The 13,429-nt window shown below is 44.2% G+C and overlaps 1 protein-coding gene across 1 annotated transcript in view; it reads left to right on the plus strand.

Moving 5' to 3' along the window:
* LOC147616181 (uncharacterized) overlaps positions 1 to 13,429 on the plus strand; it is a 72,569-nt gene that overhangs the window by 27,693 nt on the left and 31,447 nt on the right. The window lies entirely within an intron of this gene.

Raw genomic sequence — 13,429 nt, forward strand, 5'->3', positions numbered from 1 at the left:
GCCTCACGACTGTGTCTTGTGCAATAAATGATTTTCACACCATAATAAAGTGTTTTCACACCTGTCCAGCCTGGGCATGACTCTGGGCAGCACCCTGGCTGCTGGACATGCTGCGCAGAGGTGTGGGACTGCCCCCCCACACCTGGCCGCCTGCTGTCTTAGGGTTTTACACCCTGTCGGCTGCCTGTCCAGAGGCTCTGGAGCTGGCCGACTGCCCCTCCAGCCCTTGCCTTGGCTGGTGGGCAATGTCTTGGGCCCTCATGGCCCCTTGGGGGTGGTTCTATACCTCCCCCATGCCCATTCTACAAGTGCAGATGCAAATACCTACACTGGGGTAGCCCTATGGGCTGGCCCCATCTCTACATGCAACCTACATGCCTACAGAGGCCTGGCATCCAGTTGCAAACCAGATACTCAGCACATCTGACATCATTCCAGAGGGAGACTCACAGCGCGGACTGGCACTGCTTCTTGTGCAGGACAGTGCACACCTGACCTTGGACTCATGTGCAGGACAATGCACACCTGACCTCGGACGACTGAGATGGATCCCTGGCTGACTCGTCCCGGACTGGGCTCACATGGGACCAGTTCACCATCCCAGGTCCTGCACCTTCTGTACAGAATGTCCACGTGGCATCCAAGTGCGGGATGCACGTGACACAACCTATGCTCTGATACCAGTTGAATGGGAGAGATAAGAATTAGGGTTAGGTTAGAGTTCATGTGTGGGAGACATACACAGAGAGAACAAGGGAGAGAGAGAGAGAGTTGTGGGGATAAGTCAACTCACCAAGATTGTGAGTGTGTGACTCCCCTATCACACATGTATATTTGCTCTAGTACACATAGTGCACTTAGCACATTAAAAGTACTAAGTGTACTATGTACTATAACTTATGGGCTTGTACACACTATAAGGGTGGACATAGTGCCTTTACCCCAACACATGAGGTTTGCAAGATTGGCTTCGAGGTGGAGTTTGAGGAACATTTTGTTGCTCAATGGGACAGAGAAACAGGCCAGGTTGTATGGGAAGGCGGAGTGGAGAACGATATCTACAAACCCTCAGCACTCCCTTCTTTGAGAGACACTCGGATCAGTGACTTGTGGCACTTCCGTTTTGGCCACTTGAATGTGGATGGGCTGCGACGGGCTTTCCGGGACTAGTTGGTGGATGGCTTGCCAGATGTTGGCAGCAGGCAAGGATGTTGTAGTTCTTGCATTGTGGTAAGAAGCACAGGGAATCTTTTCCGAAGTAGGCTACTAGTAGGCAACTAGTAGGCAGGCTTCGAAACCTTTGGAGTTGGTACACACCATAGTAACATAAAAACCCGTTTTGCCCTCTCGAAATGGCACGAAACGTTTCTGGCACGAAACGAAACCTGCCTATCGAAACGGTGTTTCGCCCAAATGTAAAGTGAGGTCAAAAAAACGGGCAGGAGGTTTTTTTTGCAAATGCGATTCTTGCCGTCGTTTTCGTCCTTGTTTGCTGCCCATTTGCCACTTCACGCATCCGACGCTTCTTCTCGGCCACGACCTGTTGCTCCGCCTCTTCTCCTTGTCCACTCCTCCTTTTCGCTCCTTCACTTCTTCTCCTCCACGGTCCACCCCTCCTCTGCCCTTTTCTTCTTTCTCTCTCCTCCTCCACGGTCCACCCCTCCTCTTCCCTCCTCCTCTTTCCTCCTTCTCTTTCTCACCTTTTCTTGTCTTCCAACTTTCTCTCCTTTTCTTCTCACCTCCCTCTTCCCTTCCAACTTGTTTCTTTCCTCCTCTCTTTCTCCCCTTTTTTTTGCCCTAATTTCAAAAATACCAAAAAACCTACTCCCAAAAATGATGAATTTCATACCCACTAGTCCCAAAAAATGCATCTTCATCTTTCTGTTGGCTATGTTATAAATTTGGTATGTGTATATAAGAAGTGTCATTTCGAAACCTTTGTGTTTCGTCCAAAACAGACGAAACGAAACCTTCAAAACGACGAAACAACGAAACAACGAAACAACGAAACGGACGAAACGTTTCATGTTACTATGGTACACACTGACTTGTGTGGACCTATGCAGATCTCATCCTTGGGAGGTTATTTGTACTTTATGCTGCTTGTTGATGATTGTAGCAGATTTACTTGGGTTTATTTTCTTTCCCAGGAGGACCAAGCCTTTGCTCGGTTCAAGGAGTGGCTTGTTATGGTGGAGAAAGTCTGGATTGCAGGTGAAGACTCTTCGGGCTGACAAAGGAGGACAATTCTCTTCCAATGCTTTTGTGCGGTTTTGTGCGGAACATGGCATAAAGCGGAGCTGGCCAATACAGGTTCGCCTTCAGAGAATGGAGTGGTTGAGCGTAAGAACCGGACTGTGGTGGAGATGGCGAGGACGATGCTGGAGTATCGTGATCTTCCTCATCCACTTTGGGGAGAGGCTGTGGCTATAGCTGTCCATATCCTCAACCGATCTCAGACGACTTTTGTACCAAAGATGACTCCATTTGAGGCTTATTTTGGTAGGAAACCAGATGTCTCCCGTTTCCGTGTGTTTGGGAGTGATGTCTATGTTCACATTCCAAAGAAGCAGAGGGGGAAGCTTGACTCAAAGTCCCAGAAGCTTGTATTTGTGGGATATAACTCTCTTTCCAAAGGCTACAAGTTGTATGACCCGGAGCGGAACGAGGTTGTTGTTAGCAGATATGTTGTCTTTGATGACCATGTTCCAGCTTCCATTGTTGATGAGCCACCACTTCTTGGAGAACTAGATGAGTATGAGGATGATTCCCAGTCTATTGTTCTACAGAGGCAGAGTACCGGGTTGCTTGTGCTGCTGTGTGGCTGTTGAGGTTGCTTGGCGAGATTGGGTTTCCACAGAAGGAGCCCACAGTCATCGAGTGCGATAACCAGAGCTGTATCGCTATTACTCGGAACCTGGTCTTCCATGACTGGACCAAGCACATAGAGATACAATATCACTTTGTTTGTGAGAAGATTTTGGCTGGTGACATCTTGCTTGTTTATTGTTCGACGGAGGACAATGCGGCGGACCTCTTCACGAAGCCTCTACCTTAGGCTATGATAAAAAACAGAAGCAGGATGTAACACACACAAGAGAAGCAAACCCTAATCCATAATCATCAACCGTAAAGAAGGAGAGAAGCCATAGTCACCATCTCTCTCACACACACAAAGGGGAACACAACATAGTGTTATGTCCACACTACAAAGTAAACCTAATGTAATGTCCACACACACTATGACCAGCTGGACACGCGGTCATTTATGTCTCACACATGTTCCTACCTAATCTGCCAGCACATAGCATAGCTGGCTCACACTGACATCGAGCTTGAATCTCAACAGCCCCTCTCAAGCTCATGATGTACTGCCGATGAAGATGTAGATGAGCTTGGGATATCATGAGCTTGGGATATCAACACTCTCAACACTCCCCCTCAAGCTCATCCCATGTACTCCCAACATAGTCCGGAAGTACTCAAACTTCTCCCTGCTAAGTGGCTTCGTGAAGATATCAGCCACCTGCTCATCAGTCTTCACATAGTGAAGATCAACTATACCATCCAGCACCTTTTCTCTGACAAAGTGATAATGGACCTCTATGTGTTTGGTCCTCGCATGAAATACTGGATTCTTTGCCAACTGCATACTGCTCATGTTGTCACAATGTATGACAACTTTGCCATCAAAAGGCTCACATAAATCTGCCAAGAGACTCTTTAACCATATAGCCTCACAAGTAGCAATGGCTGCACCTCTGTACTCAGCCTCTGTACTGGATAAAGCAACTGTAGGTTGCTTTTTGCTACTCCAACTCACCACAGCACTGCCAAGTGTAAAAGCATATCCACTAGTAGACCTCCTGTCATATGCGCTACCTGCCCAATCAGCATCTGTGTAGCCATGTATGTCCAAGCTTTTACCACCCTCATAGAATAAACCATAATGTGCTGTGGTTTTCACATATCTCATGATGCGTCTCACTGCATCCAAATGTGGTTTCCTGGGGCTCTGCATAAACTGGCTAACTAGCCCCACTGCATAACTCAAATCTGGGCGTGTGATAGTCATGTATATGAGACTACCAACCATCTTCCTGTACATGGAAGGATCATCCAATTCCTCGCCATAATCAGCCCGCAACTTCACATTTTGCTCCAATGGTGTACTCATAGGCTTACACCCTGTCATGCCATACTTTGCCAACATATCCAATGCATATTGGCGCTGTACTAACCAAGTACCTGCATGATCTTTCACCACTTCAATGCCAAGGAAGTATCTCAACTCACCAAGATCTTTCATGTCAAATTGCCCACTCAAAGCTTTCTTGACATGTATCACATCTGCACTATGATCACCTGTAATAATCAAGTCATCCACATAGATGACTAGTAAAACAATCCCATGCTGTGTCTTCTTCACATACAGTGAAGAATCTGCTGTAGAAGTCTGAAAACCAAGTGAGATAAGATATCTGCTCATCTTATCACTCCAAGCACGAGGTGCTTGCTTTAGACCATACAATGCCTTTTTCAACCTGCATACGTGAGTGGGATATCTAGGGTGTACATACCCTTCTGGCTGTGCCATGTATACTTCCTCTTGTAAATCTCCATTCAGAAATGCATTCTTAACATCCATCTGATGCATTTCCCAGCCATTAGTTGCAGCCATAGCAATGACTGCTCTCACTGTGCCCATCTTAGCCACTGGGCTAAACGTCTCATCATAATCCAATCCATGGGTCTGTGCATAACCCTTTGCTACCAATCTTGCCTTATGTCTTTCAATAGAACCATCAGATTTGCACTTCACTTTGTAAACCCATTTACATCCAATAACATTCTTATCCTTTGGTAGTGCAACCAAGTCCCATGTATCATTATGGACCAATGCGTCCATTTCCACATCCATTGCTTTTTCCCATACATGCTCTCCAACAGCCTCTGTATAGCATGTAGGTTCCACATGCTTTACCATAGATGTCATGTATGCATAATGCATAGCAAAATCTCTATATGTCAATCTTTCCACTGGATATCTGACTCTCTGGGATCTCCGCAATGCATGCGGGTCACTCTGTACACCTGTAACTCGAGCATGTGGTGGCACATATCTGTCCTGCCTAACACCAGGTGTGCGTACAACAGGTATCCCTAGCTCCTCATCCAAACTCTCTGAGCTAGAGGACTCATAACCTGTGATCCCAATTCCTTCGACTTTCTTCTTGCCTTTATCCATAGCACTACTCCCAGTGCTCACACTCTCATGTCTCAGACGTCCTGACCATGGACGTACACTGCTACTACTCTCAGCTTCTGCTGGCCCAGACATAGTAGTAGAACTAGAACTTGCTTGTGATGGCAAGTTCACAGGCACATTCGCCTCAAGTGTGTCAATGACTCCCTCATCTTTGGCTTTATACCAACTAGCAAGCTCATCGAATACAACATCTCGTGAGATGACTACTTGTCTAGTTTGAGGGTTATAGCATTTGTAAGCTTTGCGATCCTGTGCATATCCAACAAATACACATTTCTCTGCCTTAGGATCCAATTTCCGTCTTCTTTCATCAGGCACATGAACATAAGCTACACATCCAAAGACTTTAAGATGTCCAATGTCTGGCCTATAACCTGTGAGCCGCATCTCTGGCGTGCTTCCATGAATGGCTGCTGTAGGTGTTTTGTTCAATATATAAACTGCAGTAGCACATGCTTCTGCCCAATAGTAATCTGGCATGCTCTTTTCATTAAGCATCGCCCTTGCCACTTCACATATAACTCTATTCTTCCTCTCAGCCACACCATTCTGCTGAGGTGTATACCTGCATGTCAATTGTCTCCTTATTCCATGCTTCCTCAAGAAATGCTCAAAGGCCTTTGAGGTGTATTCACCACCTCCATCTGTCCTCAGACATTTAATCCAACAGCCATACTGCTTTTCTGCAAAAGCTTTGAAATCCATGAATTTTTCCAATACTTCACTCTTCTCTCTCAAAAAATATATCCATGTCATCCTGCTGAAGTCATCTATAAATGTCACATAGTATAGACTTCCTTTGATAGATGGGTTTTGTGCAGGACCCCATACATCACTATGTACGATCTCAAGTGGCCTGTTACTCATATTTCCTTCTCTAGGAAATCTCAATCTTGCCTGCTTCCCAAACTGACAGGCTTCACAAACATGCATATGTCCATCATATTTGAACCTAGGCAATCCATTGACTATGCCTCTTGTTTGCATGTTCTTTAATCTCTGTATATTTACATGGCCAATCCTCTTGTGCCACATATCAATATCCTGTACCACATTCCTGCTCTTTGAGAACATGGCTGATTTTAGCTCAGGAATTCCAGCATCCAGCTTAAACAGTCTTCCTTCTTTCTTGCCTTTAGCAATCACTCTACATCCATGTTTAAAGTCTTCAACGAAGCATCCATGCTCATTGAATCTAACCTGTAATCCCTGTTCTACCATTTGACCAACTGAGGCCAAGCTTTTAGTGATCGAAGGCACATACAGCACATCTGACATAGACTTTGTCTGACCATTATGCATGACCAATGGTACACTTCCAACATGTGTAATGACATGCTGGGTATCATCACCTGTTTCCACATAGCCCTTCACATCCATTGGCTTCATGTGCTCAAACCATTCTCCATGACATGTCATATGGTTTGATGCTCCTGAGTCCATGTACCATGTATCATCATTCTCAGCATTTGTTGTCATAGAACCCACAACATGCTTCATGGCAAACAAATGATTTGCAGTTCCATCATTGCTACTTGATGCATAGTTGCCACCATGTTGTGCATAGTTTCCACCATAATGACCACCACGTTGTGCTCTTCCCCCTCTCAAATCATTCTGTTTGCGAAAGCAATCTCTCGCCATATGACCATATTTGCCACAATAATGGCATTCCACATCTTGCATAGAATTTTGTTGGCCTTGCCAACGTCCTCGTCCACGGGGGTTACCTCTGCCTCGCTGAGGTGCATAACCACGACCACCTCGAGCACCATATGAAGGCTGAAAATTCTGCTGTGGAGGCCTATCCTGCCATCCACGACCATTACCACCACGTCCACGTGATGCGAATCTCCCCCTGCCTCGAAAGCCTCTAGATGAGTAAAAAGCTTGATTTCTTGCATGTTCATCATTGCTTGACGAGGATGCACCACCTGTAACACTCATACCACCAAGGCCAAGCTTCAATTCTTCCACAATGAGCAATGACACAAGCTCATTAAAGTCTGGCATTCCTCCCAACCTTACTGAGATGGAAGTGTCAAAAGATTTGTATTCTTTGCCTAAACCACGCAACGTGAGTGCAACCAAATCATCATCATCCATTGGGGCATGGATTGATGACAAGGAATCAGCATAACCCTTGATTTCCTGAACATACTCATGTATACTCCGATTCCTTCGTGTTACACTGTGAATCTGTTGCTTTAGTTGTATCTTCCTGGCACCAGTGTCTGTCTCATACATTCTGCACAAGATACCCCATGCTTCTTTCGGTGTATCTGCATCTTGGATGTGAATAAGCAAGGCATCTGTTACACATATTGAAAAATAATGCAACACCTTCGAGGACCGCTCTACCCATTGCTTGTGAGCCAGTAACTGAGCATTATTTGGTTGAGGAGGTAGGTATGGCTCCGGGTCTTCCTCCGAGACAAGACTCCACAACCCTTTGCCTTTCAAAAAACTCTTCATTCGAAACTTCCATACTTGAAAGTTAGTGCGATCAAGCTTCTCTCCAACAATCTGTATCGGACCATCTCCCATTGTTGCAAAAAATTGAGTAGATGTACCCTTTCGATCACACTGTACGAAGTACCTGTAATGCTCCAAATCTCTTCAAATCACATCAAATGCTTGCAAATTGTGTGCATTAACATCCCACAATGGTTCACCAACAATGTACACTCGATCAAAGTTGAAATCAAATGAAACTCCTTCACAAAAAATTTTCTGGTTTTTTTCTCGCCAGTAAATTCTCGCCAGTAACCAGTCAAGATTATGCTCTAAATCCTTCAAATCTTGTCCAAATTCAATGATTCAACTTGCATTAGCTTCCCAACACATTGCTCCAACATATCCTAGAAGGGTTTGATCCAATTCTTCAAGGGGAATGAGAACCACCAAGTTTTGTAACCTCTGGTTTGAATTTTTCTGCACCTGTCAGGTACCACCTCTCACTAAAATTGCTCTATCTCCTTCAAATCTTCTCTAAATCCAAAACTTTTTGATTCAAAAGTTTAGCAACTCATAGGACTCTACTTGTACCAGAGGAATTTGGCCAATTTGATATAGGCAAAGATTAATGCCTTGATTAAAAATGCTCTGTTTCTGGACAGAATTTCTGCAAACCTGCACACCTCTGATAAATCACTTCAATGAGCTCCAAATACATGAAATGAGCTGCAACCAAGCATCACAAGGCCTTAGCAATGTATTTGCTAAACTCTCCAAGCTTTAAAGCATTCAATTTGGTGTCCAAATGAGTGAATTAGGATGAAATCTTTGAAAACTGTCCAGAATTCTGCATCTTCATGCACCGCCTGCTCCAGAGGGCTGTAGAGAGAGGGGAAATCACAATTGAATAGATAGGCCTCTTAGCAATGACCTAATCTACCTTGGGTATGAAGGGTTTAGCTCAATTTTGCCTCTAGCTCCTGCAATTGATCCTCCACGGGGGGTATGTTTTCTGTTTTTGTGAAAAACCAGAAATTTTTGCATAAACTCACTTTCATTTGATTTTGCTCAAATCTGTATGCATCAATCTGCTTCAAGATCCTGTATGTTGTTTGTGTCCACTTTGTTAATACATTTGCAAGCCCGAATACATGTGCCTTTGTGTATACATTTGCCAAGAGTATACATTCACTTCAAGCTTTCCATGGAAGCTTTGAGAAAAAACCAGAATTTTTCACTTGCTCTATGCACTTCAATCTTCACTGAACTTGCTCTTTGATACCTGCAATCCGCAGAGGGGGTCTTGCTACACTCACCAATGGTCCTTAGCTCTCAGATCTGATGCCGGTGTGTGCTCCACAGCTTTTCCTTTGCTCCAAGCTCCAATGGCTTCCTTCACAGCTTTTTCTTCTTCTTCTCTCTTCTCTCACTCACTCTCACAACTCAGCTAATGAGCTCTTGGCTCTGATACCATGATAAAAAACAGAAGCAGGATGTAACACACACAAGAGAAGCAAACCCTAATCCATAATCATCAACCGTAAAGAAGGAGAGAAGCCATAGTCACCATCTCTCTCACACACACAAAGGGGAACACAACATAGTGTTATGTCCACACTACAAAGTAAACCTAATGTAATGTCCACACACACTATGACCAGCTGGACACGCGGTCATTTATGTCTCACACATGTTCCTACCTAATCTGCCAGCACATAGCATAGCTGGCTCACACTGACATCGAGCTTGAATCTCAACAGGCTATGCCCCGGCAGCACTCCAGCTCACTGGGATTGGTTCTGTTAGCAGTCATTTCCTGTCTGTATATTACACCAGGGCCTCTGTTGTGGGTGTGCCCGCCCATTTTTTGGTGTTTCCCCATTTTTCCTCACTTCCATGTATTTTTTCCATTTTTCCTGAGGTGTGGAGGGTTGTTTGCTGTCTTCTGATGCTACAGCAGTTGTCTTTCATTTCCGTTGTGCATTCTGACAAAATACACCAAATAGGAACATAGATGTATCCAAAAACCTTGCATCTAGCGGATCCTAGCGTCCCATACCACGAGGATACACTTCATACAATACTCCCCTCTAGACATAAGATTAATTCAAAAGTGATTTAATACCTCTCTTCTGGCCGATAGCAGTCAGGCTGCTTAGGGGTATTCCCATGAGCCTCTAAGTAGAAAAGCTTAGTTAGCCATTAGGGCATCTGATCCCTAGATGGGGACATGTCCATAGTCAGAAATCAGTCCTTTTGGAAGGCCAAAGGCCACAACAGTTGTAAAGATAAAGACATCTTTTTGTATCATATCAAGATACTGAAAGCATAGTTTATCTCTCTCTTCTCTCTGTCGTCTAATCATTGCCATTGCAATAGTGTTCCTAATCAATAGGCTTAGGGCTGGATCAAGTACGTCAAAGCTTCCGCATGTCACATTAGTATCACAGCATCAACCTCAGCCAAGCTAAGCACTAGATGTCCGAGGAAAGTGTAAGCAAGGAGACAAAGCGGAACAAATGCATAGTTTTCAACATGAGACTTGGAGTGAAATCTGAGGAATGGGAGGGTTTTCAGTCAAGTTTGCTAGGAAGAAAGGATGACAAGTTTTGGAGTCCATGTGCAAACAAGGGATGATGACAGCCATCCAATCAAAGGTCACAAGATGGATCCCACAATCAAGTTTAGCAGAAGGGAATGTCACGTCCACACACGTGGACATGGCTAATCTCTGATTTGGCAGTAAGTGTAGGATCAGTTTAGGGTATTTAACAGGTTTTGAATGGCAAGCCCAAGGTCCAAGCACCAATTGGCCAGGTTATAGGCATCAGATAGATAAAGTTGGCAGCACTAAATGAATTTAATACATGTCTCTACTGGCCGACAGCAGTCGGGCTGCTGTAGGGGTATTCCCATGAGTCTATAAGTAGAAAATCATAGTCAGTCATTAGGGCATGTGATCCCTAGATGAGGGCATGTCCATAGTGAGTCCTTAGGTGAAAAAATCAGTCCTTTTGGAGGGCCAAAGGCCACACCAATTGCACAGATAGACATCTTTTTGTATTATATCAGTGTAGTGAAAACATAGTTCATCTCTCTCTTTGCTCTGCTGTCTAATCATTACTATTGCATTAGTGTTACTAATCAGTAGGCTCACGGCTGGATCAAGTAAGTCAAGGCTTCTGCATGTCACACTGGTATCAGAGCGTCAGGCTCAACCAAGCTAAGCACTAGATGTCTGAGGAAGGTGCACAAAATTCATAGCAAAAAACGCAGCCAGGGTAGCAGTCATAGGGCAGCACACAACCACAAGAAAGAAACCTTGGGAGCTGTATGCTAAAAGGGGCATACCAGAGGCTCTCAGGAATGGTTCCAAGGGTGCATCCTCTGAAAGAAGACCATTGTTGTGTTAAGGGACAGGGATTGCAGGCAAGGGGACAAAGTAGAACAGATGCACATTTTTCAACACGAGACTTGGAGTGAAATCTGAGCAATGGCAGGATTTCCAATCAAGTTTGCTAGGAAGGATGACAAGTTTTGGAGTCCATGTGCAAACAAGGGATGTTGACAATCATCCAATCAAAGGTCAAAGGATGGAATCCTACCATCAAGTTTAGCAAAAGGGAATGTCACGTGCACACACATAGCCATGGCTCATTCCTTGATCAGAATGCCACGTGCACACACGTGGACATGGCTAATCCCTCTATTGGTAGTTTAGGGTATTTAACAAGTTTTGACAAGCAAGCCCAAGGTCCAAGTACTAGTCGGCCAGGCATAATAGATAAAGTCAGCAAGACAAAATGAATTTAATACTTGTCTCTGCTGGCCAATAGCTGTCCGCCTGCCTTAAGGGTTTTCCCCCACGAGCCTATAAGTAGAAAAGCTTAGTTAGTTATTTGGGCATCTGATCCCCAGATGGGGGCAGGTCCATAGTTGGTCCTTAGGTCAGAAATCAGTCCTTTTGGAAGGCCTAAGGCCACAACTGTTGTACAGATAAAGACGTCTTTTTGTATTGTGTCAATATGCTGAAAACACAGTTCATCTCTCTCTTCTCTGTTGTCTAATCATTGTAATTGCATTAGTGTTCCTATTCAGTAGGCTTAGGGCTGGATCAAGTAAGTCTGTCTAATCATTGTTATTGCATTAGTGTTCCTATTCAGTAGGCTTAGGGCTGGATCAAGTAAGTCAAGGCTTCCGCATGTTACACCCTCTCAAGAAGCAGTAGATATTTAGCTGGTCTTTTGAAGAAAGACCACTCTAATTAGTAGGCTCAGGGCTGGATCAAGTAAGTCAAGGCTTCCGCACGTCACACCCTCTCAAAAAGAAGAAGATATTTAGCTGGTATTTTGAAGAAACTCATGTCACGTGCACACCCAGAAGGTGTACAAGTGACATGGCATATCAGAGCATTCATAAGTATTTTACAGGCATTAATCCATTTATCCAGGAATTAATCTATTTATTCAGGCATTCAAGCATGTATGGGACTGTTTCAGCTCCTACATCATGCACATAAGACATTGAAAAGCATTTAAAATATTCAGCATATCAGGTCGTGGGCATTTATGGCAGCCGACAGTAGTTAATGAACATTTAATGAAGTCGTGAAGGTCTTGACACGTGGCCGACTGCAGTATAGGTACCTGACCAGCATCATTACAGCATATATAAGAAGCGCATCATAATCAGCATGAAAAAGCATCTCTTCTCAGCATTTTCCTTCCTTGGGAGCATTGGGAGTCAGCAGATCAGCAGTATATTCAGCATGTAGACAGTAGACAGCATCATAGACAGCATTCAGTCATCTTCCTACCTCCTACATAGAGGAAAGCCGGCATCCAAGGGTGGACCTCAGCATTGGAGAAGGAATCAGTCATTCACATCAGCATTCAGCATCTCTCTCTCATTCTGAGAAGGATATTCAGCATAGATCTATTCATAGATCTCAGTTGTAACCATTGCATTTAATATAGCTGCATTGCGTTGCATTGACACCATTGTCTATCTCTTAAGCATCATAGTGAAGTTTAGTATAAGCTTAAGGTTGTGATTACTACGATTAATCCCCCGCATGTCACAACTCATTTCTTGCTCCTAGCAAGCTACCTAATTTCCAAGTTTGTTTGTTGGGCTTGACTATATTGCTGGCAAGCTGCTTGATTGTCTCCTAAGAAGGGAACTGCATTCAACTTCATACCAACCATTTTGTGATTTGGTGCCTTCTAAGGGCTTCTTAGCAGAGACTTGTGTAAATCTAAGTGCAACAAAAAATTGAAAGCAATAGAAGACAAAAGAATTCACACACACTCATAAATACCTAATCTACTATTGTATTGCATTATTCTGAGAGCAACTGTTATGTGTAATAAACCTGTCAAACTATGGTTGATGGGATAAAATTTGAAGAGAACTAAAGAAGCTTTCTGTAACTGTTCTTATAGAGCAACCAAAATTAATCCCAGATTCTGAATGTTGGCTGAACTGAAGAAAAGGATTATTGCTGCTGTTTTCTGCAGTTCCAGCTGCTCAGGAGGGAGGAGAGAGATTGGAGAGGTGTGGGCTGGAGATCAATGCTCAAGAATGAGGAAGAGTGGCAATGAGGGGCTGTAGGCTGGCCTACCGCTGTGATTGGCTTGCTCATGACCAACAGTTGGGTTGAAATTGGGGCCCATACTTGGTGCCCATGACTGACCACTGCCC

Source organism: Cibotium barometz, chromosome 39 (assembly GCF_041138505.1).
Source record: "Cibotium barometz isolate CiBa-2024 chromosome 39, ASM4113850v1, whole genome shotgun sequence".
NCBI classification, from domain to species: domain Eukaryota; kingdom Viridiplantae; phylum Streptophyta; class Polypodiopsida; order Cyatheales; family Cibotiaceae; genus Cibotium; species Cibotium barometz.